This window comes from Pleurodeles waltl, chromosome 6 (genome assembly GCF_031143425.1).
Source record: "Pleurodeles waltl isolate 20211129_DDA chromosome 6, aPleWal1.hap1.20221129, whole genome shotgun sequence".
In the NCBI taxonomy this organism is placed as follows: domain Eukaryota; kingdom Metazoa; phylum Chordata; class Amphibia; order Caudata; family Salamandridae; genus Pleurodeles; species Pleurodeles waltl.
The window spans coordinates 1,583,748,490-1,583,775,708 of record NC_090445.1 but is presented as its reverse complement, the minus strand read 5'-3'; the positions used below and the strand labels follow the sequence as shown (position 1 = coordinate 1,583,775,708).

Below are 27,219 nucleotides of genomic sequence, written 5' to 3'. Positions count from 1 at the left end.
CTCTGTGCTCATAAATTCACCAGCAAAAAGTAACTTGTTTTTTAGAAAGAATATACATCTAGTCTCAAGAGAAGGGATAGTGGTTTTCACAGTGTCTACATAGGTTCTGCTCCACTTCTCCTTACAACCTCTCACTCTGTTAGCCATGTATGTCTCTTTCAGTTGCACATCTCGTGTCATCTCCTTCTCTTCTTGTCTTCTAACTGTCCTCTTCTCTCCTTCATCACTCCCTCTCTCTCACATCGCAACAACCCATCTCTCCACCTGTAAACATGCCATTCTCGTTTCCCCTGGCCCTGTCTGTATTTTAACACGGTCGGTTTCTCCTTCACATACTTCAACGTAAATGGTAGTTGTTTAGTATGAATAACCTCATCACATACTGATAGGCCCTGAAAGAAACTCAGACCCTTCAGCCCATACTCAAAGGCTACCACTTTTACTCAAACACCCACGCAGAAGTCACCTAGACATCTAGAGGTGACTTAGGTCACACTACATGCTACACAAGACTCAGATGTTGCATAAAAAACAAAATTACAGAAATATAACATCAAGAAAAAGCAAATACATTGCATCATAGGCCTAGATTATCTAAATGTGTTTTACAGTCATTGCTAAGAAATCGAACAGTGTTTTGTCTAAAAAGAGAATGACATAAATACCAGGGCTGGTATGGACCTGTTTGAAAGGAAATCTCTATATACTGCTGGGTCTGAGCAATATACAAGTGGAATCTTGTGCAAACTGTCACTGGAATGAAGCTATACCTGGCTGATGATCCTTAACTGGCGAAACCAGTCTCTGGTAACTTGTGCTCTGGTTCAGTGAAGGCCTGGCCTGGCAGTTTGGGCTAGGGTGTTCCAATTGGATCAGGGTCAAGGCTGATTTACGTATGGTTGGATCCAAACTGAGGTGCATGGTGTGCACAAGAACAATGGACTGGAAGGCAGCCCTGAGTTATTAGCAATGGCTGAGATGAATTCAAGCATTCCATTCATCACTTCTTTGTATACTTTTGCATCTGACTAATTGCAGGGCCCACCCTCTTAAGTCCTGCCACTTACAATAGTCCTGAAGAGTTGCTAGATCCTGGATTCTGGCTGCAGCTGGCCTTCAGCATCAGTGAGAAGGGCCCAGACCGCTGACATACAGAGGGGCGCATGCAGCTGTTTGTATACAGGTCATTCATCAGTCTTTCTACCACCTAGCTGCACATCAAATTCTGTTTAAATACTGTTTCTTTAGGTAGACTGTCAGCAAGAGTTCATCCTGCAGCTCTGCGCTCAAGATTCGAGGAGCAAGAAAGTTGTATGACAGTCCTACCTTCAAACTAAGGATTGGGTGTGAGGAATATTTTTTTTCAGTGAAGTATGGGGGCAACCAAGGGTGCAAAATTGGGTTTCAATTAGGGCACTGTCTGCACAAAAGCCATCCCTGCTTTTGATGTTGGAAGGTTTGAGAAGGGTCACAATCGCTGGTGCAGGATGATGGATAACCAAGTGTCTCTCCACTGAAGATGGTAGGCCCCACTGGTTGAATGCAGAATGGTTCTGGGAGGGCTCAAGGGCTGGAGTAGAGTCACCCCTGGAAAGAATGGCTGGATAGCTGCTACGTCCAGACCAGTCCAGTCCTATATTTCTGCCTGGTTCCTGCAAAGGTTGGGGGTGGAACAGGTTTGCACTGCAGCGGGTTGGCACTGATAGTGAAACTGTTGTTCCCCTAGCTGGATGACTCCTCTGGCCGCTCATGACTGGTATGGCTCCTGCAATATTGTAGGCTCAGTCTGGGGAAGCAATTCCATTGCTGCTGTGGTGGTAAAAGAAGGGAACTCACAGGTAAACTAAAGTTTATAGAGGGGTTTTCCTCTGCCTCATTCCATTCTTTAATTGGTGCATGGTAATGGGAGTGACCATTGAAAGGAAATCTCTATATACTGCTGGGTCTGAGCAATATACAAGTGGGATCTTGTATATGCCTGAGTGCCCAACTATACTGATGTCTGCATCCCTAAAGCTGATTTTTGTTGTCATAGGCAAACATAGATCATTTGTGTGCACCATGACATAGGCCTGTCTCACGTATTGCAGCCTTGTTGGACAGGGAGGGGCACCCAAAGTGCTACCTTAATAGTGGTGGAAAGCTATTGCCTTCACCAGGAGTTAAGCAGCACGAGCGAGGTGGTAAGAGCATACTGTGTAGTCATCAGTAAGAGTGAACAGGTACCTTTATAACCTCTCACTGGACTACAGGTTCACTCATTTTTTTAAAGTTCCGTATATATTCTGTGTATTTGTGTCTGTGGATGGTACAATACATGAAGGGCCCTGGGGTCCATTTTGGGAAACCCAGGTATGCAGAGTGAAACATGGAGTGGTGTTTGAAAGATCCCCCCAGACAGATTTGTGGATTGCTGCATTTATGTCAAAGCTGATGGGTCACACATTGGGGAGGGGGAGGACCCGGCCTCCTACATAAACTTCAAAGGGTGCTCTTTGATCCAGTGAGAGGTCACAAAGAAGGGGTCTTAGCACATTTCAGAAAGGAGATAGAGCTGATAAGAGAATCCTAAAGGACATGGCTGAGAGCCCTGAGCTATCCTTTTGATGCACATATCACTGGGGTTGACATCCAGGTGTGAACTCTAGTCACTCCTATAGCTTGTGTTGTGGGCCTATCAGCTTCAGAGGTATTCCTACATTGCCAGACTACTTTTCAAGAGGAAGGGGAGAAGAGGAGCATACATCAAAAGAAGCAGACTCCCAAAATAAAACTTCAAAGTCTCAGACCCTAAATCACTTTTAGTACCTGGAAATGGACTATAAGAAGGAGAGACTGAGACCCCCAAAAATTGTAATCTGCCAAGCAGCCAGATGAGTTGGGAGGGGAAGCTCTGCAAGGCTTTGCCTGTCACCAGAACTGGGGACCAAGGCCTGCTAATCTTGCTGCTGGGTGAAGGGACATCTCCCAGGGAATCCAAAACCACCTGCTGTGGAACCTGCATCATCAGCACCTGCCTATTTGCCAAGATCTTGTCCCCTGTGAGGAAGAGGAGAACATTGGAGGGAGCAAGGTCCAGTTGAGAGCTCTGTGAGGAAATGGCTGCTGCGGCAATCAGGTTGCTGCCCATGTCCAGGACTGAGTCGGTGACCCCTGTAAATCAGGAGAGGGCCTCCGTGAAGATAGCCATGGTAAAGACTGGGGTACGGTAAGGGTCGAAGCCTTGTGCTGTAATGGTGTGGCATCCTCGTAATGGTGTGGCATCCCTGTATGCTGTGGTAATGATTGATGTGCAGGAAGGGCTGAAGCCTTGTGCGGTAGCCCCATATGCCAAGAGGTGCCTTGGAGGAAAGACTGCTGGTGGTAAAGGCAGAAGCATTGTGTGGCAACCCCATATACCAGGAGGGGCTGCCATGGATACCTTTGTCCTGTTAACCATACTGGAGCCCATGGGTGGTGAGCTATGGCGACCAGTAGGTCACCGGAAGCAACAAGGACTGCGACTGGTTCGACCGAGTTAGATGAGTGAGGACACCGTGGGAATCAACCCAGTGGGACCAAGACTAGATTGGGGTAGCTCCTCCCGGGACCCACTAACCCCCAACAAGCCATCAGAAGTGTGTGAACATTTACACCAGAGGAAACCTCCAATCACGGCAGGAGCGTGACCACAAGGGGGAAAGCCTCCGCCCATCAAGCCCAGCCCCTGAATCCGCATGTGGCCGACTACCTGACTTTGAAGGGAGCTGCTGTGAGTGCCCATCGACGGGGTGCACTCCAGGACTCAGAACACTTCACTACTGCCGGAGCGGGTGAGACTTGATTCAGCCCCAACAGCCGTGGGGAAACTTGGTGTTAGGTCAAGTGAATATGCGCTCATACACTACTGACCTTAAATATCAGAGTCGTAATGGACTCTTGAGACTCGGACTACTAGTGGGGCATACCCTGGATGTTAGCAGTAGTGAATGGGAAATAACGACAATCTCTAACTCAAGATGGGAGTGCAACAAGAAATCCCAGTATAATTGTTCATTAAAGTTGTATTCTTCCTTTGTGCGGTTAGCAGTAGAAATAAAATATTTGGGTGGACAAGGATTTATTGCTTCTACTATGCACATTTTCAGCTGTGAGCCCATGTTCACTAATCTGTATCTACACTTCTCCCTCCAGGGACCCTTGGAGTGCTCGACCCAGTCAACCACGAGAGTCAAGTGCAGAAGGGGTACTTGGTCCAGTTGCTCAGAATCTATAGTAGGCCGTGGCCCAGGACATCAGGATTAATAAGCCTCAATTCCCTCGTTTGTACCCAGTAGCCCGTGTGACACTCCGAAAAACCTGCTGACAAACGCTCTACAGATAGAGTGTTGTTATTTTAGTTTTTTAAACAGCCGTATTGTATGTGGTTTCTTTTAGTGATAACAAGAACATTAGGTAAAGTGATATTCTTTACTTTGGTGTTAGTGCTCCATTTCCTAATCTTAAAAGTGGCAACAATAGATGTTAAATGTGTGTATGTGATCTACACCTATGCTAGTTTGTTACCTCAAGTAAGGATAAAACCAGTGATAATTCTTTGGCCGTAGGCACACCTGTGCTAATGTATTTATTACACTGCCAAACAACAGATTTTCCAATTACTATAAATTTGATGACTGTTGAGCTTTATTTTAACTAAGTTATCTTGCACCTGTGTTTATCATCAATTAAATGTTATTAGGTTTTTCAATTGCGCAATTCACTTACATATAAGACAGTTGTAATATTTGACTAATTTGTTGTTTAGGTTATAGAATTTTGAAATTTGATCTGTAGAGTACTACATAATTGAGGAAAGCTGAGTTTTCTTATTCTCAGTTTTACATTTCAGTCAAGCCATTTTAGTTTTACATTATATCAAGCAGAATCCCACCAATCATATCTTTGCAAACTACAGGCAAGACACATATAGATGGGGATACTGGGCTAAATGCATTTTTTGCTTATGTAGAGGTACTTGAGGGCAAGGAATGTACTACTATACATTAGTTGTCTCTTCTTAAACATTGTTAGGTGGTCAGGGTCTTAAAGATTTCAAAAAGTTACCTCCGTTACAGGAGCCAGGTAATTTGGATGTTTTTGTATATGCTGTCAAGCAACTCAGCATTACATAAGGGAAAAGTAAACACTTATAGAAAGATTTAAATTTTATTCTAGAAAGAAACAGGAGTGGCAAAGCCTTGAAGATTATATTGCAGTGTTATGTAACCTAGCAGTTGCTTGTGATTTTGAGCATATAACCTGCGATCAGGTACTGTGTGATTAAATATTTATGTGCACCAATTCCAAGAGGGCTTCGGAAAGATTTGGGTGGATGAGAATTTGACTTTAAATGCCACTATTGAGACTTACAAAGGCATTGAATAATCAAACAAAAAAAGTAAAAGTAAACACAAAATAATCCAATTCATTTTAAGTTGGGTAGCTTTGTTGAGCAAATTTTAGATGATAACGGAAATTCTGATAAAAGTTTGAATGGGAATTTTGTAAGATAATAAAAAATGAATATGAATTGCCACCGTTGTGGTAGACCTGTAGGAAATTTTGAAAGGTGTCCGGCTATTGGTAAAATATGTTTGAAATGTTAGAAAAAAAGGCACTTTGGCAATACATTGCTAACAGTACAAACACTGTGTTAACCTTGTCTGAGGAAAGAAGTTTGAAGAAGAATTTTCCTAAAAGAGACATCAATGTGGATGGTCAAGAGGTAACTATATTTGACTCTTGTGATGGTATACCATTGTGGGAAAAGCACTTTTTGATCAAGTATGGAGAGATTATGTCTTACACATTCCTGATGTGGCACCTAGTGGATATACAGGACATAGGATTAATCTTTTGGGGCTTTTCTGGGGGATCGTTGGAATTCCAAAGGAGACCTGCTAAGGAAAAGGTTAATGTAGCTGATGTAGACATAGCCGTTTTGAGTTAGCCACATAAGCATGAGTTATAAATATAACTTGATGGTAGTACTAATGCATCTGTGTATACAGTGAATGATTCTGCCAATATATGTCCTGAACAATACATTGAATGTATGAGAAGAACGTTTCCAAATGTTTTTTTCAAAAAATTTGGGGGAAATACAAGGGGTTTAAGCACTTTCATTTTAAAACAGAATGTGCCTCCCGTGAAGAATAACCTTAGGAATTTTCTTGTAAATGATCAAGTTAAACAAAAAGACACTCAAAGATTTGTGTCAAAGACTGATTATCGCGCCAATAGTCACCAGAATGGGTCTCGTGTTTCTCTGAAGGGTTTGCATTCATTTGAGAAGTCTTAAGGATTCTATTTTGGTTGATTCCCACCACTCCCTAATTCATGAGATGGTTTCAACTCCACCTGGTGCTCAAGTTTATTTAAACTTTGGATTTGGCTAATGGATATTATCAGGTAGAACTAGGTGATGAATCTAAGTGCATGGCAGCCTTCATAACACCTGAAGATATGTTTGAATTTTTTAGAGTTCCATTTGGATTGGCTAGCACTGATCAGTTTTCCGATGGCTGACGAAGGAGACTCTGGGGGGTTAACTAGAGTGGTTGCATTCTAAGACAATATTTTAGTGTTTGGGTCTAACCAGGAGGAACACTATTATCTTAAGAGAGTTCTGCAAGAACTATATGGTTGTGGGTTGATGCTGAGACTCTTAAGTGCAAGTTCAGTAGACAGGATTGGACTATTTAGGTCACAGCTTTGGAAACATTTGTATTAAACACAAAGAAAACGTGTTTATGTGTATAGTAGAAGACCCTGTACCAAAGGGCCAATTGCTTTCATTTCTAGGTCTCAGTTTTATTCAAAATTTGTTGACAACTACGCAACTTTTAAAAAAAATGCTATACTGGAATGGTGGAAACAACAGTGAGAGTCCCTAATATTTAAAAAAGAAATTGTACATGCTCCTTGTTTACAATAGAAAACACTATGTGATTAATGTGGATGCTAGCAATTGTGGCTTCTGTAACTTAGGAGCAGTGTTGATCCAGTGTGAGTAAAGAAAGGGTGACTGCATGTGCATTAATAACTTTGAGAGATTCAGAATGGAATTATTCTGTTCTAGAGAGAGAAATGTTGGCATGTACTAAGGCAGCCGAGCATTTCAGGATGTTCTTTTGGAGGACAAACTTTATTTTGAGTACCAACCACAAACTGTTAGTAAATATAATATCTCCAGGTAGTGGATGTATGTTGACAGCCAGACTGGCTTCAAACATACAAGCTTCCTACTAGAAGATGGAGTATGCACCTGCAGAGAGAACGCTCATGAAAATTGTATCTTTATATTGCCTGTAAGCAGTGAGGAAGGATTGCAAGTTTAAGAGGTGGCTTATGGGTGATATGGTTAGAGGGAGTGACACAGAAATGGCTGGACTGTAAGTGAGTTGTCTTCTTTTTGGAAAGTGCAGGATGAGTTGTTGTTTGACAGTAGAGTATTAGTAAGATTTAATAAAACTGTACCGCCAGCAGGAGTACGAAAGAAACTGTTCAATTTGGTCCACTTAGGTCATCCTAGGATGTCAGTTATGAAATGTAAAACACAAGATTACTATTGGTGGCCTGTGATTAAATCTGTGATAGATGATTGGGTACTGTGTGTCCTGCATGTTCATGCAGCAACAAATCTGTGAAAAAATGTAGTAGTTGAACTGCATCCACTCAAGTTACCCAGTGATCTTTGGAAGATACTAGGGATTAATATCATCAGTCCTTTTGCAGGTTTACCAAGGCAAAAGATATTTGGTATTGTACTTGTTGATTACTTCTCTAAGTGTCCTGATGTCAGAATGGTGAGCAAGAAGATAACTGAGGCTACTTTTGAGTTCTTTGACTTTGTTTTTGCAGAGGGGGTATCCCAGAGGAATTAGTGTTCACCTCACCATGACATTTCAGTCTTTTTGATGGCCTCAGCATTGTCAAGTTGTGTTTGAAGAAATTAAATCTTGCATCACACAGGCAAAAAAAACTAGGCTATTGTGATCTAGATCTGCATACCAAAAGAGATAACTGTGTTACACCAGGCCCTACATTGACTCAAGAAGACAATGAGGCGTCCACACATACCAACCCGTGCCAATAGAAGCTTGACAAACCTTGAAAGGCATATTCTCAACTGAGAAGGGTGTGTGACACAAATATCAAATCAAAAAAAGTGAGCGGGATTCACAAAGGTAAACTACACTTTTTAGTATGTTACACTTTGTAGACAGTTTACTAGTTTTGGCATTCACAAACTCTGAGTGTAAACTTACTACAAAAATGTAAGTTACATGTCTACACTCCCAGAGTAATGAAACTGGCTTACTCCTGTGGGTGGGTGATGTCCCTTCCTATGCCTCTCCCAGACGATCCCTAAACCCCTCTTAATCTTCTCTAATCCCAGACTTTTTAGTAATAAGTCTGCCTTTTTCTCACCCACGCCCCTGTGTCTCTCCTACATTTACTACTAAGTTTGTTCTTACACGTGCAGAGACTCCACATTCGGGGCTGAGAATTCCACACATAAAAGTATAGGCAAAATGCATGTTTTGCCCTACGTGTTGTAGTACACCACCACCACAAAATATACTACAAAATGCAGTTTGTTAAAGAGGCCTATAGTGTTACATAAATGTTGTGTCAAAAATATTGTCTTTACAAAAATATTGCAGACCAAACTATAGATGGTAAGAATATTTTTTGTATTTAATGTTTTTAAAAATGTTGCTTTACAGAATATCGTTTTCTTTTGTATAGTTGTAAAAATATTGTTTTTCAATATATTTTATATACATTACTTTTAGGGCTTAGTATTATTAACTGTATTGTTTTACGTTTTTCATAGTATAGGTTGTAATTTTTAATGTGTAATTGACACTTGTTACTCTGTGATTCCTCTGCAAAGTGCCATTGAAAGTGCGAGGGAGTTGCCATGGCAAAAGAGTAGCTACAAAACGGAAGAGATGTTGTTCCTGATGCTCTGTCAACAGCTCTCCTCAGACTCTTGTAAATATTTAATAAAGGCGTTAACCTGGATTCCTAGATTTAATGTGTAAGGGCAAGCAGGAAATACACGTCCATGCTTTTGTGTCTTGGCAATGGAGAGCACATGGAAGACAGGGAGTCTGTAAGGTAAAACAGTGTCTGACTCCCACAATAGGCAAACCAAGAGGTAAACCATAGTAGGACGTAAGTACCAGGTTATTAGTAAGTGAAAGTCAGTAACCAAAAGGAATATGGAGCTGATGAATGGCTCTGCCTTAGAGGCTGATTGTGAGTTCAGGAAATGGTTGGTGGCAGCTACTGACCTCCACCATCTATACACCGGCACTGAACATCTGTTTGGACCAAACTGGACCCCTGGTTCACGAAAGGGCTTAAGGAGGCTGTACTCAAACTAAGACAGAACGCCAGTGTTGTAGAAAGTAGGGGGGATAATTTAAGGTAATATATACAGAGGGGTTAGCAAAAATAAAACATTAGTTACTTAGTAAATCAAAGTACTACACCAATAGGATTATGGAAGCCCCAATAAACTAGGAGAAACCTTTAAAATACTCAAGGAATTTATCTCCCATGAAACACCAAGGGCTAAAGCGACCATCTCTCAGGAATTCTGTGATGAACTTAATAACTATTTCATTACCGAACTTCAGAACATCAAAGCGAGCATTCCCAGGTGCTCCTTAATATCAGGAGCTAAACGGAAAGGAATAAGGACACATATAAACTTCCCTGAAATGAATGAGGACAGATTAGGTCTCCTATCTGCAAAAGTAAAAAACGGGCTCCTTTAGGGACTCTTGTTCTCTGGGCGAGTTAAATAATTTCAAACTCATAGTTTATCCGCCTTTGTTACTCTCCTAGTTCATCACTTGCACCAGAATGGTTTCATGCACTTTTAAATATGCAGGGATTGGACCTGAAGGATATGAAAAACGACAGCCCTATATCTCTGCTGCCCTTGCAGCTGACCTGCTAGAGGCTAATGTTGTTTCCAAACTGTGTAAAGATGTACAAGATACATCATTTCTGAATGCTGTTCAAGCTGACGGAGCTAGTATGGTTAACAAAATAAGATCTGTGCTTGAAATCCACACTTCTGGCCTAATGAACGCGGTCATTATCACCTCCTGGAGCCTGCGGGTCATGGATGATGGTAATCTGTCAGGGCAGACACAAGTGAGCTCCCTGGTGTCCAAATGCACATTCTGGCTAAAAAATGATTAGGAAAATAGCCCCTTCAGAGACATCTGAAGCAAGCGATAGAAACATACTATCCAGGTTGGATTATGCTAATACTATTTATGGTGACCTGACTAATGGTGTCCTGCACAAACTCCAAGTGACAGAGAATGAGGGGCTCGTCGGGGCATTCGGTGTCACAAGATGAACACGTTAAAACTCCGCTAAAGAAGTTGCTGTGTGGGTTTTAAGGGAGTAAACAAAGTAGCGCTGAATTTTTTAATAGACAAAATAAAAAAGTGTGTTCCTCTACGAAATTTAAGATCTGCACCACAAAAATGTACTAACTGTTCCCAAATATTGGAAGAGCAGGTCGGTAGGCAGCGGTTTTTCGATGAGCAGACTATAACATAACATCTAGTAACACACAACACAACCGTACAAACTTGGGTTCACCTGTGACTCTTGCTGAAAGAACATGGAGGAGTTATGTGCGGCAGTGTCGCCAAATATACAACTCCTAGGAAGGGGATCATGTAGGGATACTTCATTTAGTTAGTGCAAATAAGGGAAATTTATGAGAAACAGGAATTATTGTTTTCTGTTCACAAGAGAGTAGAAACTTTTCTGAAAACTGCACCAGGGCCGCAACTCACATGAGGAAGGAGCAAAGGCTGAATGTGCAGGATGTAGGCCTTGTGCGGCTAAAACGTGCAACAGAGCTGTAGGAGCACTCAGCGAGTGCATTTCCTGCACTCATGTTGGGCTGCATCATGTTTATGTCTGGCTACGGCAGACTGCCTACATATTTCCGAACAGTCATGATGGAAGTCAGTTCAATCCCGTGGAGGGAGTATCAGGAGCAAAGTGCTGTCGTGATTTGTGAACAAGCATTTGTGAGCAAGGTGACGGTGCCTTGTTGTGCAGCCACCCAGGTTTCTTTCCTTTGTTAGTCTATTTACAAACAATTTTGTGATATTGTAAGAGAGAAGATGCATGGATGTCCTGCCCCTTTTGTTTTGGGTGTTAGGGCGGTCTCTCAAGCATACTCACTGTGCTCTAAATGTCTGTTCTAAGGTGTTGACTGTGCTCTAGATGTCTGCTCCAAGGTGTCTTCCATCTGGGTTCAAGTACCACCCATTTTTATAGGAAAAGAACACCAGACAGTGTCGCGCTACCACGACCTGGCATGATGGCTCTCTCGCGAGGAATGCATTGTGGTTAAGGAGGTCTGATGTGGAACAATCTTTCACAATTTTCCACTTAACATGTAGTTTGGAAACAGCTGAACAAGGGTTCAAGCATCCTAATCCACAGAGGAGAGTCACAGCCTAATCAGCCAGGACAGTGTGTGAGGGTGACCAACTTCCTTAGGGGGAGATGTTATTGTCAGTCAGACATTGGCTCGGGCAGGTCTCCCCCACCAGGTTTTTAGGAGTGCAGTATTTCCTACAAAAATATAGGCAGAGAAGCTGTGCTAGAGGTACTGTGTTGTCTATGGCACGCATTCCTATATCCTTTAAGCCTTTTCACTCTAATATGAGTCCTGTGGCCAATGAGATTTCAGACTGCAGCATTCGAAGGCTTAGGCCTAACAGGAGTATGTGTCAATCAAACTCCAGAGTTTCCATAAATGCTCCAAGGCTTGCCTGCCGCAGTTGCACACAAAGCACCAAATTTATGAAGGTCTTCCCCGAACCCTTCTAACGGCACTGCTAGATTTGTTAGACGTTTCACAACATAACATACGAGCTAAATTCTATCAAAACATCAGTATCTCCACCCATAAATAATCTGTCCCAACACTGAACCAACACTACACAGTCCAGAAAATAACGTCATTATGTACCTGTCAATACATTTCAATAATCATCCTACAGAAAAAGTAGAAAACCATGTGAACTTCACTTTGTAATAGATTATAAACTGACTCCGTCTTTCTTTTGGGGACAGAAAAGCATTTTACCGTCTTGTCTTTTTAGCAAGTCCAAGGACCTGCAAGATGGCACATAAATCAGCTGCAAAACAGCAGCTCCTAAGGCCATGATACCAGAGGAGTTGGGGTGGACCTCAGGAGACAACCGCTGCCAAATAATACATAAATTGAGTAACATCCACTGGGTTGAGACATGAGGTGTTTCTGCAAAGAAGCCTTTTTGTAGGGGCGGCTCCTGTCAGGGAAAAGCGGCGGGGCACACAAAGCAAAGACAACAAAATTTGAAATAAAAAAAAAAAACACAACAACATTACCTGACCTGCTGCATTGCCGCACCGCTCCTCTGGCTCCACTTACTAAAGGCACAGGCTTCCAGCCCACCCTGCGGCCAGTCCCAACATTGCTCTCATGCTGCTGGGATCGGCCTGAGCGCCCTCGCTCTGCATTCCCAGGCAGACTGGGAGTATGTGCCAGCTGTCTCCAACCTAACAGGCTCGGGTTGGAGAGAGCTCAGTGCGCATGTGTGTTTCGCCGGCCAAACACACATGCGCACTAAGGGGAATGCGCACCACTCCCCCTCCCCACCTGTTATTCCCCCATGACACCGCCCCTTGAAAAATAAAACAATAATAAACATTGTTCATTATTGTTTTATTTTTCAAAGGGCATATTCTGCTGCTGGTGAGGGGGCGACACTCCTCCGTCATAGCAGAGGAGCGTCACTGGCTTTTTATCTTTCCAAAACACAGGGCTGAGGGCAGGAATAAGTAATATATAGACATTATCAAGCATCCCAGAAATTCCAACTATAATCCAATTTGTAGTGGTCTGATTCAACAAATGCACAGGCTGCATAACAACACCTCAACTCTTATTCTTAATGGTAAATGGTCAGAGTTGGCAGTCATCACCTTCAGCAAGCATGGAGCTAGAGTTCCATAGTCCACAGTGTCCTATACTTCCATCATCCATCTACACAGGAAGTGACATCACTGGATTTCCCGTATATTTTCCCATATCTATCTGCACAGGAAGTGACATTATTTGGATTTCCCATAATTCATCTGCACATGAATTGACATCACTTCTCCCCATATCAGGATTTACTTAATGGTGGCAGCAGCAGGTGTGCCGTTGGCGTGCCAAATGAAAGCCTGTCTGTGCCGGCCACACCCAGTGCCAGGAACCCTGGTTCTCCCCCATCATGCTGCCATCCCATTGCAACCCTCCACACCCTCAACCTTGGACGCCCTATGCCATTGCCTCGCCGCACCACACAACATCATGGGAGCGTTCTACACTTCCTGCAAGTTTTCATGCACTTACACACTCCCAACACTCACCGCAGCTGCACCGGCAGCACCCAAAACCCCACTCTCACAAAGTCCTGCAATCACTCACACAACACTCCACCCTCATACACATGCTCCTTAGAACCATCTCACTCGCCAAACATGCCACAGAGATCTGGGATCTGCTTTTCCTCATGGAATCCTGGCTCAACCCCACATCGGCACCCAACATTGCCAAAGTCAAAGAACCCAAGCAAGTTAGTGAACAGAGGAACTCATACTGATAAAACGCTGCTGCAAGCCACTGAAGCACAAATGGAGAATAAGCTAGGACAATGCAGATAGGAGCACTTTCATATCCACCTTGAGACGCTACAACCAAATGAATTGGATCACAAAAACACACAGCTCTGGCAGACCACATCGATGCCAGCATCGACATAAGCCAAGAAACCTTTGCCATTGTCAAGGATTTCACCTCATCAGTGCATCCTCCCACTCAGTCACCCTCTTGCAGGACCTCTGCAACAATCTCAATTCTTCAGCAACAAAATTACCACCACTTACACTAACTTCAACCCGCAACCAGACCCAACAGACCTTGCCAAACGCCTTCCTATCTGAAAAAAATAAAAATAAAAAAATAAACAAACAAACAAAAAAATCTATGCTAACCAAATGGCCTGTCATCACCCCAGAAGAAACCACAAGCACTTTGAAGTCCATTCACTCAGAGGCCCATTGGATCCCTGCCCTACCAAGCCTACTCAAGAGGACTGCAATCTGTCAGTGCCATGCTCACACCTTTTCTGAATGCCTCCACCGCTTCTGCGATCTTCCCAGATGCTTGGAATCACACAACTGTTCTTTCATTGCTGAAGAAATCCTCTGCGGAGCCTTAAACACTTGCCAACTACAGACCGATCTCCCTGCTACCATTCCCGTCTAAGGTCTTAGAGAAAATCATCAACAGATGCCACACCAAATATCTCAATGACCACCAACTCCTCGACACCACTCAGTCTGGTATCAGACCTACCACAGCATAGGAACTGCCCTCATCGCTGCCACAAATGATATTGGCATGACTCTGGAAGGAGGAGGCACAGCGGCCTTCATCCTCCTGGATATCGCTGCAGTGTTTGACACTGTCTCCCATCCATTCTCGCCAAGTGCCTACACCACATTGGAATCCAAGAACAAACACTCAAATGGACCTCGGACACTCGAACCTCATCTGCAGAGTTCCACAAGGATCTCCATGAGCTCGACTCTCTTTAACGCATACATGATCCCGACAACAGACTGCTCATTCTCTCCTTCACAGCTAAGATACCCAGTATCTCTATCAAGTTCAATGCCTGCATAACTGAAACTGCCTACTAGATGAAGACCAACTGTATGGAGCTGAAGAATGTAGAGACATAAATTGTAATCTTTGGTGATAGTATTTCACTGTGGGAATCGACCTGTGGCCAACAGTGCTAGAACCGACCCCCATTCCTACCACCCACGCCAGGAACCTCAGGATTGAGATCAACAGCAAACCTGACATGACCACCTAAGACAACACTGTCACAGCTTCATGCTTCCTTATTCTGATGATGCTGGGTAAGATTTTCGAATAGCTCCCAATCAGCACCCGGAAAACCATCACGCATGCCATTGTCAAGCAAACCGGACTATGGGAACATCCCTTAGTGGGGGTATTAACAAAAAAACCACTGAAGGCTGCAGACCATTCAGAACTTGGTGGCCAGGCCACACGACACCCCCCAAGCTGCATTCACATCACACCACACCAGAAGGAGCTTCACTGGCCCCCTATACACAAATGAGCACAATTCAAACTCCTCACCCACAGATTCAAGGAACTACGTAACACACCCAACATACCTCAAGAATCGCATCTGCTTTCACAGACCTTCCAGACACCTCTGCTCATCCAGATTCCTACTTGCACACATCCCACACATACCGAAAACCAGATCCAGTGGTCAAGCCTTCTCCTACGTTGCCACTAAAGTGTGTCACAACCTGCTGCTACACATAAGAGCCTCCTCCACACTTCCTGAATTCCGCTTTGTGAGTAATCCCACTAGGCCATAGGGTTGGCTAGATTCACACTTGCTCAGCATCAGGATACTCTCCCGGGTGATAGTGCACTCTACAAATCTGCATAACCTAACCTTCAAGGTGCACTGTTGATTGCAAAGGTTATTAACACCCATTACTCACAGATCAATGGTAAGTTAGTTTGAATCCTGGATCCGAACACCATTAATCCAGACAGCTAATAAATCTTACATGAAGGAAAGTTTTAAAGCACTATTTGGAGGGGTGGTGGGGCGATGCTGGATTAAGGCCTTAAGCCGCCCAGGAAACCAGTTTTTGTGGTAAATTACAAAGAAAAGTGCATGCTCATAACCTTATTACCAAATTCCAGTCAGTGATGATGCTTGGAACCTTTCACTGCTAACCTGTAACTCACGTAAAATGTTTTGCTGTCATTTCTTTAAACACAATATGTAGGAGGCTGGACTGGCTTGTAGTGAGTACCAAGGGGTACTTGCACCTTGCACCAGGCCCAGTTATCCCTTATTAGTGTATAGGGTGTCTAGCAGCATAGGCTGATAGATAATGGTAGCTTAGCAGAGCAGCTTAGGCTGAACTAGGAGACGAGTGAAGCTCCTACAGTACCACTTAGTGTCATATGCACAATATCATAAGAAAACACAATACACAGTTATACTAAAAATAAAGGTACTTTATTTTTATGACAATATGCCAAAGTATCTAAGAGTGTACCCTCAGTATGAGGATAGCAAATATACACAAGATATATATACACAATACCAAAATATGCAGTAATAGTCTTAGAAAACAGTGCCAACAATGTATAGTTACAATAGGATGCAATGGGGACACATAGGGATAGGGGCAACACAAACCATATACTCCAAAAGTGGAATGCGAACCACGCATGGACCCCAAACCTATGTGACCTTGTAGAGGGTCGCTGGGACTATTAGAAAATAGTGAGGGTTAGAAAAATAGCCCACCCCAAGGCCCTGAAAAGTGAGTGCAAAGTGCACTAAAGTTCCCCAAAGGACATAGAAGTCGTGATAGGGGAATTCTGCAGGAAAGACACAAACCAGCAATGCAACAACCATGGATTTCCAGTCGAGGGTACCTGTGGAACAAGGGGACCAAGTCCAAAAGTCACAAGCAAGTCGGAGATGGGCAGATGCCCAGGAAATGCCAGCTGCGGGTGCAAAGAAGCTTCTACTGGACAAAAGAAGCTTAGGTTTCTGCAGGAACGACAAGGGCTAGAGACTTCCCCTTTGGAGGACGGATCCCTCACGCAGTGGAGAGTCGTGCAGAAGTGTTTTCCCGCCGAAAGACCACCAACAAACAAGCCTTGCTAGCTGCAAATCGTGCGGTAAGGGTTTTTGGACGCTGCTGTGGCCCAGGAGGGACCAGGATGTCGCAAATTGTGTCAGGAGACAGAGGGGACGTCGAGCAAGACAAGGAGCCCTCTCAGCAGCAGGTAGCACCCGGAGAAGTGCCAGAAACAGGCACTACGAGGATGCGTGAAACGGGGCTCACCTGAAGTCGCACAAAGGAGTCCCACGTCGCCGGAGAACAACTTAGGAGGTCGTGCAATGCAGGTTAGAGTGCCGTGGACCCAGGCTGGACTGTGCACAAAGGATTTCCGCCGGAAGTGCACGGAGGCCGGAGTAGCTGCAAAAGTCGCGGTTCCCAGCAATGCAGTCTGGCGTGGGGAGGCAAGGACTTACCTCCACCAAACTTGGACTGAAGAGTCACTGGACTGTGAGAGTCACTTGGACAGAGTTGCTGGATTCAAGGGACCTCGCTCGTCGTGCTGAGAGGAGACCCAAGGTACCGGTGATGCAGTTCTTTGGTGCCTGCGGTTGCAGGGGGACGATTCCGTCGACCCACAGGAGATTTCTTCGGAGCTTCTAGTGCAGAGAGGAGGCAGACTACCCCCACAGCATGCACCACCAGGAAAACAGTCGAGAAGGCGGCAGGATCAGCGTTACAGAGTTGCAGTAGTCGTCTTTGCTACTATGTTGCAGTTTTGCAGGCTTCCAGCGCGGTCAGCAGTCGATTCCTTGGCAGAAGGTGAAGAGAGAGATGCAGAGGAACTCGGATGAGCTCTTGCATTCGTTATCTAAAGTTTCCCCAGAGACAGAGACCCTAAATAGCCAGAAAAGAGGGTTTGGCTACCTAGGAGAGAGGATAGGCTAGCAACACCTGAAGGAGCCTATCAGAAGGAGTCTCTGACGTCACCTGGTGGCACTGGCCACTCAGAGCAGTCCAGTGTGCCAGCAGCACCTCTGTTTCCAAGATGGCAGAGGTCTGGAGCACACTGGAGGAGCTCTGGACACCTCCCAGGGGAGGTGCAGGTCAGGGGAGTGGTCACTCCCCTTTCCTTTGTCCAGTTTCGCGCCAGAGCAGGGCTAAGGGGTCCCTGAACCGGTGTAGACTGGCTTATGCAGAAATGGGCACCAAATGTGCCCATGAAAGCATTTCCAGAGGCTGGGGGAGGCTACTCCTCCCCTGCCTTCACACCATTTTCCAAAGGGAGAGTGTGTAACACCCTCTCTCAGAGGAAGTCCTTTGTTCTGCCATCCTGGGCCAGGCCTGGCTGGACCCCAGGAGGGCAGAAGCCTGTCTGAGGTGTTGGCAGCAGCAGCAGCTGCAGTGAAACCCCAGGAAAGGCAGTTTGGCAGTACCAGGGTCTGTGCTACAGACCACTGGGATCATGGGATTGTGCCAACTATGCCAGGATGGTATAGAGGGGGCAATTCCATGATCATAGACATGTTACATGGCCATATTCGGAGTTACCATTGTGAAGCTACATATAGGTAGTAACCTATATGTAGTGCACACGTGTAATGGTGTCCCTGCACTCACAAAGTCCGGGGAATTGGCCCTGAACAATGTGGGGGCACCTTGGCTAGTGCCAGGGTGCCCTCACTCTAAGTAACTTTGCACCTAACCTTTACCAGGTAAAGGTTAGACATATAGGTGACTTATAAGTTACTTAAGTGCAGTGTAAAATGGCTGTGAAATAACGTGGACGTTATTTCACTCAGGCTGCAGTGGCAGGCCTGTGTAAGAATTGTCAGAGCTCCCTATGGGTGGCAAAAGAAATGCTGCAGCCCATAGGGATCTCCTGGAACCCCAATACCCTGGGTACCTCAGTACCATATACTAGGGAATTATAAGGGTGTTCCAGTAAGCCAATGTAAATTGGTAAAATTGGTCACTAGCCTGTTAGTGACAATTTGAAAGAAATGAGAGAGCATAACCACTGAGGTTCTGATTAGCAGAGCCTCAGTGAGAGAGTTAGTCACTACACAGGTAACACATTCAGGCACACTTATGAGCACTGGGTCCCTGGATGACGGGGTCCCAGGGACACATACAACTAAAACAACATATATACAGTGAAAAATGGGGGTAACATGCCAGGCAAGATGGTACTTTCCTACACAATACTAACCACGTCTGGGGGTTACAGTTATTCAATGTTGGCGGCCACTTGACAAAGAGGGGAGTGGGAGTGGGGCTGCAGCTGGTCTGTGGCTCCTTTTGGCTTTAGCCCGGGTATGTATTTTAGAGTGAATGCCCGACGAGTATGTACTACTCTCTTTACATCTGGAGGGGGTCCCTACTATGTGCTATATATGCTTTCACTCGGCGGGCCTTCTAGCAGCCGCAAGGAAAGATTGTAACTCTAGATGCTCACAGACAAGGCTATCAAGTGCGAGTCAGAAATATAACTGAGGCAAGGCTAGTTTCTTTCACGGAGTCACTTTTAGGTTTGTTCGTACATTGGAAAAGGGAACGTTTATGACTCAATGGTATGCACGGCCATTCAGTAAACAGTTTACGTATCAGAAATAACATACTTCAATTTGGATTTAAGGGGTAATTTTCAGATTGGCAGCTGGGCCGCCTAACTACCCGCAGTTCAAGTAGAGAGGGGCATTGCCACTCACCTGGCTGTGGACTGTCAGAATTCCCACAGGCCAGACTGGGATGTCTACCCTTCGTTCATGAATGTACAGCCTTTTTCTCTTGATCCTAAGGATTATTTTGGTCTCACCGTCTTTTACCTGGAAGAGTTGTATTGATTCACTGCTGAGCTCAGAAAACCAATGCTTAATTTGAGCCGGTGGTTTCCGGTGCGGGGCACCGGCACTTATTTGTGAGGTACCGCACTAATTTTTATGACTCAAGCATTTACTGCGAGCAAAAGACACGTATGGATAAAACGGAGGAAGAGAAAAACGAGAAAGCGTCACAACGAGAGGAAGCTGCAAGAATGAGCTGCAGGGGCAGAAAGTGGCTGTAACTGCATAAAAGAGGACCGCCATGGCGTCAGGATTAGGCTGTCTCAGTATTCCGCGCTCGCACATTTAACTGCAGCAGCCGCGTGTTTCAAAAGAGAGTTTTGGGCATCGGCACTTTTTTATTTAAAAATTAAGCATTGCCAGTGCTTAATTTGTAAATTAAGTGCCAGGGCCCAAAGGTTTGGTTAGAAGCTCCTTACCAGCACAGCTGAAAATCTGGGTTCTATATACCACTGTTGTGCTGTCCTGCTTTAACCTCAGGCATCCTTAAACGACCACTAGACACGCCCACCCTCTTTAGCTCACTCTTGCAGGTTATTTTTCATCCAATTGTGTCGGTTGAGGAAAATAAGTGCTGGAGTCCAACAATGATTCCCACGTGCCCTAACTGCAACCACCGGCTCCAGTTAACCACTGTTAATGTACATTATAGTTTTCAGTGCACCTTATCCCACCCCATAACGAGCCCATCCCCCGATCTTTGCACATGCTTCTGAGGACATCCCCTTGCCACATATATGGGCTCCTTGTGCTTCGCGCGCCAGTTATTCCAGAACGCGTTCAGGTAAGGAAGGACCTGCAGAGTTCCCCTGCTTAGCAGTGTCTGCTCGCAATCACAGTCCCAATCCCAACCAGAGTGTGAGCTCACAGTCAACCCCCTCCACGCCACAATCTTCAAGGATACCTAAGAGTGCAATTTGCGACAGAGGGTCCATCGCTCTCCCGAGGACCCCCAGACAGAGTGGTGATATTTGCTTCCCATTCGCCGCTTAAAGAGGGCAGCCGCAGACCATACGGGAGAAATGCCCATTATCTTCAAGCAGCAGAGTTTAGGGAGTTTGTGGACCTGCCACAGCCGCCAGGGCTTGAGAAAGGTAAGATGGAGGTATTTGAGGGGAGTAAGTGATAGTCTTGCTGGAGTGCCAAGGATATTCAGGGTCATGCAGGCATCTCTGCAGTCACTACCATCCGGTGGGCCCAGCCACCCCTCCCAGTGTGCCTCGAGGGCCAGCACGAGACAAGGTGAGTTAATAACCAACCATTCGTAAATCCGAGCTATCCCCCTACCCTTCCCTAGAGGACCCATTAACATTTTTGCCTGAAGTGGGCTGTATTCCGGTGTATCGGAGAGAAACTCCTAGTGGTATATGAGAGCATGGCGCAGCTGTAAACAGGATTAAATTGGGATTTGTGTGAATCAAATTCTACTTGGAGCTCTTAGAAGGACTTCATTTGTGCCCCTTCCCAGACATCCCCCAACTTCGATAAGGAAAACTTTTTACTACTCTTAAAGCAAGCTAGACCTATTCTTAAAAGTGTGGAATACATTTCTAATCACATGGCTTATTTGATCATCCTCGTATTTTTTAAACAGTTTTTATAGTTTTTTTTGACGTGCTAGTGCAGGATATCTCCAAAAACATCTGCTCAGTAATAAGTTGAATAGTAGCCATATTCATGCAACTGACATTAATGCTTATTCACTTTTCTTGCATTTACTCAGCATATGTGTCATGTTAGTTTCCATCCAAAACCTCTGTCAGATTAACGTGGGTGGGCATCTAGGGTCGCCTCTACGATGAAGGACCATTGATGCCGACATGAACAGTGTTTACGTCTGAAGACTAAAGAGAGGGTGGGGTGTCAGCGTGATCCCAAGTGTTGTCATGGTGAGGGTACTTGAAAACACCAGAGTGGGGCCCTTGTCCCCTGCACATTCATAACCTCCTGCCTCCCAAAGGCAGGGCTGTGTGTGCTCCAGCTTTCTCCCCGATCTCCAACAAGATGCTCTGCCTTCTGCTTTGTTTTTCTGAAGTACTAAGGCCCATATTTATACTTTTGTTGCAAAAGTGTCGCAAACTTACAAAATACAATAGTATTTTGTAAGTTTGCGCCACTTTTGCGTAAAAAAATGACGCAAATGCGGCGCTAAAAAAGTATAAATATGGGCCTAAGTGAGCTCCTCTTGTGGTCCTCAACTGTAGTTCTCTGACCAATTGACCTCTCCTCTTTCAGCCTAATATAGCGTACATCATACCCATCACCTGTACCATGGCTCTTTAGCAGACTTCCTAGCCTGCGCAGTACATGTTATAGCTAGTTCAAAAACAACAAGTGATGGACGGAATGCTGAACATTGTCAAACATTCACCCCCAGTCACAGATCTGGGTTTAATCCATCGTTTTTTTGCTGCCCATGCCATTCCAGTTTGGACCCAGCCATATGCAAATCAGTCTTGACCCTGTTCCCCATGGGAACAGTCCAGCCCGAACTGCTAGGCAAGGTCTTCCCTGGACTGGAAACAAGCATCCTGGGACCGGTTTCGGGGTTTCACCCCTCATCAGCCAGGCTAGCTTGAATCCAGTGGCATGGGAAGCACGGGACCCGTTATAGCTAGTACCAGCTTTAGATCACAGAATGCGATTCCAGTAGACATATTTCACGTTTTCAAATACACGTCCTATTCAATGCCTCCTCCTCCAGTGAGCCAGCTATTTGTCATTCTCCGTATTTATAAGATGTTCACTTCTTACAGTGTTATGGATGGCATTATATATGGCTGTTTTAATAGCTTAAGTTTTCATTCTTTTGCTTCGTGCTTGTGTTCTTTCGTGTACAACACTCACTTACAATTTTTTTTTTAATATTCTGTATTTTTTGTTTGCTAATCCTTTGCTGATACTCTGATATCTTGATAAAATTGTATTAAACTGTGAAAAAATGGTCCATACAAACTGTACAGCTGTCTCCCGTCAGAGCCATGCCGGGCACGAACCTGCAGGAACTTCTTATTCTACACAGAATCATCCTCAAGGCCTTTCTAATTTCATAGGCCACCTCAGTTGTCAAGAGCTCAAGCATTGTATCACTCAACAATAAGAAGTACTTTACCTATGCAGCAGTCCCACCTGGTTCTCATTAGCTTGACTGAAAGAGCAGCCTCAATCAGATTTCTGACTTCCATTTACTGAAAATTAGAGTCTTTCTTATGGAAAAACTGCCAACCTATACCTATCGGACTCCAGGTGTGCCACAGGGGATTAATAGAGAAGTTAGAAATCTGAGAGTGATCAGGTGGACAACTAGTTATGCACTGATCGTGAACATGGGCCTATCACTCATCGTTCAAGTAAATCTGGTCACAAGAGACACCCATCAGACTTTATGATGCCTCTTTCCACATCTTCGTACCCACAGAAACAGGCTTCCTTTGAATTTGACCTGTCTCATCTAGGTTATGCAAATGGTTCCTACATAAGGACCCTTCTCATCTCACTGCCAAGATTGCAAAGAATCTCAAATGTGGGAGCAAGACCACTCCTACGCCTGTGTTAAAACTTGAAACCACATCTCCATGTGCTTGCGACTGCTCATGGCCACACCCCACTTCTTCAAGGCACTATGACTAACCATCTGACCATGTACGGCATGGGTCTAACCATGAATGAAGTAAGATAATAAAGATCCACACAGAACAGGGTCCTGCTTTCTACTTTGCCATCCCTTCTTAGGTGCAGGTATGCAATGGTTGAACCTCAGTCTCCATACAGGCAGCAAAAATATGTTATTCCTCCCATCGAAGACCAGAAACATTCAAGATTACTTGGAATTCAGTAAGGTGGTAAAGATATGCAACAGATGATGCAGAATCGCACCAGCCAATAGCCTGCAACAATTTTCCATGCAAGGTGGGCTTGGAATTCCACCTCTCAGGACCATAATCGCCAAAGAATTGGATCCAACTCTCACACGAACAGACAATAGAGGTGATCACATGTGCAACTATGCTGCACTCCACTTCCTTCTTCTCAACTTGTAAGTTAAACCATAGGTTCGAAGCAACGTTAAAAGAGCACGCCGCAAAAATGCTCACCACATACTTAACATTCAGGTCCCACACCCTTCGGTCCAGGCACAAGAGTAAGACAGCACATATGCTTTCTATCCGGCACCCATATTTGCTCCACATGCAAGCTCAGCAACATATTAAAAGGAACAGAGCGCTGTGCTAGTCACTATGCATGACACCCACACACTTCCCTCATAGGGCACAATGAGACAGTCTTCCAGCCATGGCCCACCTATGATGTAGCGTGCTACCTGTCTGCCAGTGTAGTTTGGTGCCTTGTCAAGACTATGAAATGAATCTACATGAAGCTACATGAATCCAACCGTCCTATAGTATAATACATACCTATGCCAGAGGTGGTATTTAATGTTTAGTTGCATGTTTTATATATAAAATTTTTTTTTACATCTTGTGTTGGGTATATCATCTCTATAAAGGCAATGTATTGTCATAAAATGCCACAGATTTGTTATCTCAGTCCAAGGAAACATTTTCTTCTTCTGTGCCAGGAATGGCATTGGTACATCAAGGATTGCAAGTAGACACATTGGAGGTTTATAATAATGTTTCATCACATTATGCTCATGCATTGATACATGCAAATTGACATCCATGAACGCACATGAACACACAGAGACATAAAACAGCTGATCTGTGCAACCATCATACACATACTTACATAGGTACACAGATACAATCCCCTCGTCTTCTTCATTTGGTGCCACAGTATTTACACTGAAGAGCTAGCTACTAAAATTACCAGACAGTCGCGTATATGCAAAGTGTTGCTTGCATTTGCCACTGGTATGAAAACAAGCACTGACAAAGTCAATACTTCAGGCTACTAATGGAGGAGTGAACGGGTAGGCTGTGTGGAGGGATGACTAGGAGCGAGCATGGTAGTGATGCCAAAGGAACTTGCAATGAAGAGGGAAAGGTGGAGGGTACGGGCAGCATGGTCAAAGATGCTTGCGATATTGGTGGAGGGACACTAGGCAAATATTATGCCTTCGAATAACAGGGTAGAGCCGGGGGAGTGGATGTATGGGAGGACAAGGAAAACATAAAGCGTTGGAACAGGACCACAAAAAGAGGGACATCAGGGAAATCTACTGTCACTGATTTTTAGAGGTCAAGTGCTGTTGAATAACTAGTTCCCTCAAACAACTCTGCCATGGCCTGTCCCACGCCCAGCTGTGAAAGGTGGAGGGTTATGCTTTGGGCTAGCTACCCCACCATGTTAAAAAACTTCCCATATAGAAATGTCAACCAAAAGACACCCTGGCTTTGGTGATAGAGAAATCTCCTTCATGGAGAGCTATGATGCCTTGTGGTGAAAGCCAGAGGCCTATGGCAGCCACAAAGTCGATCCACCTGCTTTTGGCGAAGACCATCAGTATTGAGATGTGGTATGTGAAGACCACGTACAAGACAGTCAAGACAGCCCAAGTACCAGTAGAGATGAAAAAATACAACCTTACCCTGCTTGACATCAGCAAGACCAGACGGATACAGTCTGGACAGAAAAGACTGGCTCCTGGACGAATGCTGCTGTATTCTGGACACAATGAAGAGAATGTCCCACATATTCAAGGTGTACTACTGATGCGGAGGCCAGCAGCAAACAGAGCTCTAACTGGATGGGAAGCCCACAGTCCCAGAATCATCACAGCGAGCTTTTACACACAGAAAAAGAGGATCAACATGAATGTTATCCAGTGCTATGTTCCTACAAATTACAGCAAAAGAAGAGGAAAAACTGTTTTACAACAGACTCCTGTCCATCCGGGAGAAATGTCTTGAGAGAGAAATCACCATACTGATGTGTGACCTCAATGCCAAGATTGGAAGCAACAACACTGGGTACAAAGAAGTCATTGCAAACCAAGGCCTTGGTGACATGAACAAGAATGGTAAATGGCTTGCACATTTCTGTGCCCTGAACAGTCCGGTGATAGACAGTAGTGTATTTCCACACAAAAGAATACACAAGGCAACGTGGGTGTCACAAGACCATTCAACAGAGAATCAGATCATCCATGTCTGCATTGCCAAGAAGTTCTGGAGGTCCCTGCAGGAGATGAGAGGAGTGGACGTGGTGTCAGATCACCACCTTGTCATGACTAGCCTAAGTTGAAGAAAGTATGGATGGAACAGACAAACCAACACCAGCAATGTAACACTACTCTCCTCAAAGATGCACAGAAACTGAGTGAATACTCTCAATAACAAGTTTCAAGTCCTGCAATAACTAGGGCACAATAGAGACCCAGTAGATGTCAGTGGGAGAAAATCAAAGAACCATTGACATCATCCTGCCATGAAGTACTGGGTCCCAAGAAACATCAACATAAAGGATGGATCTCCACTGAGACACTCCACGAAATCAAAGAGAGAAAGGAAAAGAAAGCTACAGTCAACACCAGCCAAACAAGAGCAGAAAAAGCAAAAACTCAAGGCGAATACATCAAAACCAACAAGGAAGCAAAGAGAAGCTTAAGAGCAGATAAGAGAAGACTCATCAATGGTCCTGTCACAGAGTCGCATGAAGCAGAAAGTCATGGAAACTTGAAAGAACTATACCACATAACAGGGAAAGTCTCTGACAGATACAAGAAGCCAGAAAAACCTGTTAAAAACTAAGCTGGGAAGACAATGTTGGGTAACGAAGGCCAACATCGAAGATGAGTGGAACACTTTGAAGAACTACTGAATCAGCCTATGCCACGGTCTCCACCAGACATACAGCCAGCTGACAAGGACTTGCTAACCTACTGCAGCAGACCAACCAAGGAAGAAATGCGGCAAGCCGTCAAACTTCTCAGAAATGGCAAGGCAGGAGGACCTGACAACATTCCTGCAGAAGCAATGAAGGCAGACATTAAAACATCAGTCGATATGCTCTACCCCATGTTTGGAAGGATATGGGAGGAGGAAAAAGTGCCATCAGACTGGAAGGAGGGATATCTCATCAAGAGCCCCAAGAAAGGTGACCTGAGTAACTGTGCAAACTACAGAGGGTGATCTCTTCTATTAACGCCAGGTAAATTCTTCAGTAGAGTAATCCTGAACAGAATGAAGGAACAAGTTGAAGTTCAGCTGCAAGACCAGCAAGGTGGTTTCCGCAAAGATATATCCTGCACAGACCAGATTACAATGCTGTGCATCAAATGACAAGAGTCAATGGAATGAAACTTCCTGCTCTATGTCAACTTCATCAACCATGAGAAGGCATTCAACAGTGTGGACTTAGAGACCCTTTGGAAACACCTCTGCCACCGTGGTGTGCCATAACTACTTGTAAGAATCATTAGTAACTCTTATGAGGGAATGACCTACAAGATAGTCCATGGAGGACAACTCACAGAAACCTTCCAATGAGGACCGGAGTCCACCAGTATTGTTTGCTCTCGCCTTTCCTCTTCCCGCTGTCCATAGTGTGTGTCAGGAAGACATCCACGGCAAGAAGAAATGGGATTCAGTGGACACCTTGGACACAGCTTGATGACCTAGACTCTGCAGATGACCTGACGCTACTCTCCCATACC

At 44.6% G+C, this 27,219-nt stretch overlaps 1 protein-coding gene across 3 annotated transcripts in view; it reads right to left on the bottom strand.

Annotated features, from left to right (window-relative positions):
• Positions 1 to 27,219, bottom strand: part of RNF183 (ring finger protein 183) — an 80,487-nt gene that overhangs the window by 44,855 nt on the left and 8,413 nt on the right. The window lies entirely within an intron of this gene.